The sequence below is a fragment of the Rhinopithecus bieti genome, unplaced genomic scaffold, assembly GCF_001698545.2.
Source record: "Rhinopithecus bieti isolate Rb0 unplaced genomic scaffold, ASM169854v2 scaffold_57365, whole genome shotgun sequence".
Lineage (NCBI taxonomy): Eukaryota > Metazoa > Chordata > Mammalia > Primates > Cercopithecidae > Rhinopithecus > Rhinopithecus bieti.
In genome coordinates, this window is record NW_016822180.1 from 385,314 (window position 1) to 387,774 (window position 2,461).

Below are 2,461 nucleotides of genomic sequence, written 5' to 3' on the forward strand. Positions count from 1 at the left end.
AATAAAATAAAATAAAATAAAATATACAAAAATTAGCCAGAGGTGGTAGTGTGTGCCTGTAATCCCAGCTACTTGGGAGGCTGAGGCAGGAGAATCTAGGCAGCAGAGGTTTCTGTGAGCCAAGATCATGCCATGCACTCCAGCCTGGGTGACCAAAGTAAAACTCCGTCTCAAAACAAAACAAAAAAAGAGGTATTTTATATTTTGTAGTCTCCCTAGTTTTGCTTCCAAAAAGACAATTAAAATTCAGTTCTTTCTGTATTTTCATTACTTCTGAACCTGAACCAACTGTCAGATGGATGCTTTTGCCTTAATTTGACTTTTTATTACTTTCAAATCATAGCCTTAGAGACAAGCACTTTCTGGATTTCAGTCTGGTCCAATAGCAAGTTTAATGGAATAAAAAAGATGAGAGACTAAATGACTTATTAAATTAAGTGTCTGTATCAACTGTTCCCTGGGGCAGTGTTCAGTTTGATTTAAAATGACTTTTCACTTCCCTGAGGGGGAGGCGGTAGAGAGGGAGGACATTTCCATTAATGACTTCCTATTCCACAGAACAAAGCTCTGTAAAGAAAATCAGCTGATCAGCTTCCTCTGTTCATATTTTGGCTCAGGCAGAGACTTGCCCTATATTTGTCTTTGTCTCAATATGGGGGGAAGAGAGGGGAGGTTTTATAAAATCGCAGAACTTAGAGCTTTTCTGCCCTGGTTCTTGCCTGTGATGGTAATCTTTTTGTTGAGGGAAGTGAAGAACTTAAAGGTCCTTAAGTCTGCTTTTATTTTTTCTTCTAGCAAGTACTGGCTGTGAGTGTGGGACAGGATTTTGTGTTTTCTGTGACACTCTGTAGTTTTTGGTCTCTGAACTTGATCGTTGACTTGCCAGAAGATCTAATGGGGGAGTGAGGAGTGAAAGAGTAGGAGGTTGTAGGGTCTGTGGCATTCTACGGAATATCCCTGCCTACTACCACTACCCAGTAGGACTCAACTCTCTATAATAGAAACACTGTCCTTATTTAAGCAAAACAACTCTTTTGTGGAATCTGCTTGACTCCTGATCTCCTAGTTAGAAGCTATTTGAGGGTTGAGGTGAAGGCATCTTCTCATCTTGATTTTTTTTTTTTTTTTTCTTGGACTCTCTCCATCTTTTCTCCAAACTGACTCCTAATTTAGGCAGTTGTACATTCAGACTGTAGGCGTATGTGTGTATGTGTGTGTTAAGGTGCCATGTATGTGGGAAGTGTGGAAAATGAAGACTACATTTGCCCCAGGGGCTCATTTAGTGACTTATAATATAATATTAATATGTTAATATCCCTAAGACACAAGAGAGTCAAAATTAGTGTTTTGTTAAATGTGGGGCCGGGGGCGTGGTAGCTCACGCATGTAATCCTAGCACTTTGGGAGGCCGAGGTGGGTGGATTGCTTGAGCTCAGGAGTTCGAAACTAGCCTGGGCAACATGGCAAAACTCCATCTCTACCAAAAATACAAAAAATTAGCCAGGCATGGTGACAGGTGCCTGTAGTCCCAGCCTACTTGGGGGGCTGAGGCAGGAGGATTGCTTGAACCTGGGAGGTCAAGGCCTTAGTGAGCTGAAATTGTGCCACTGTACTCCAGCCTATGTGACAAAGTGAGACCCTGTCTCAAAACTTTTTTAAAAAGTGGGGGGTTGTGCAGTGGAGGCTGGGTGAGATAGCTCACACCTGTAATCCCAGCACTTTGGGAGGCTGAGGCGGGAGGATTGCTTGAGCCCAGGAGTTCAATACCAGCCTGGGCGAGACATAACGAGACTCTGTCTCTATTTTTTAATATTAAAAAGAAATGTGGGTTTTAACTCAATTGGTAGAAAACTAATTTAGTGGCATGCTACCAACAAAAAAAGAAATTTAAATACAATAGAAAATATAGGCAGGGGCTGGGCATGGTGGCTCACACCTATAATCCCAGCACTTTGATAGGCTGAGGAGGGTGTTATCACTTGAGGTCAAGAGTTCGAGACCAGCCTGGCCAATGTGGTGAAACCCCGTCTCTACTAAAAATACAAAAATTAGCTGGGCATGGTGGCATGTGCCTGTAGTCCCAGCCACTGGCGGGACTGAGGCAGTGAACCTAGGAGGCTGACGTTGCTGTGAGTCAAGATGGTGCCACTGGAGAAGCTGGGTGCAGAAGTTCACGCCCGTAATGCCAGCTCTTAGGGAAGCAGAGGCAGGAGAATAGCTTGAGCCCAGGAGTTCAAGACCTGCCTGAACAATAAAATGAGACTCCTGTCTCCACAAAAAGGAAAAAAAAATGTATTTTTTAAATGGAATTTGTTTATATATAAATATATATGTATTTGTATATATGTGGTACCACTCAGTAATGGTAAATATTGTTTTATCAACTTTTGCTATATTATATATACATATCTACTGGGCTCCAATTTTAAAGGTATTTCTTTTTTTTTTTTTTTTTTTTTGA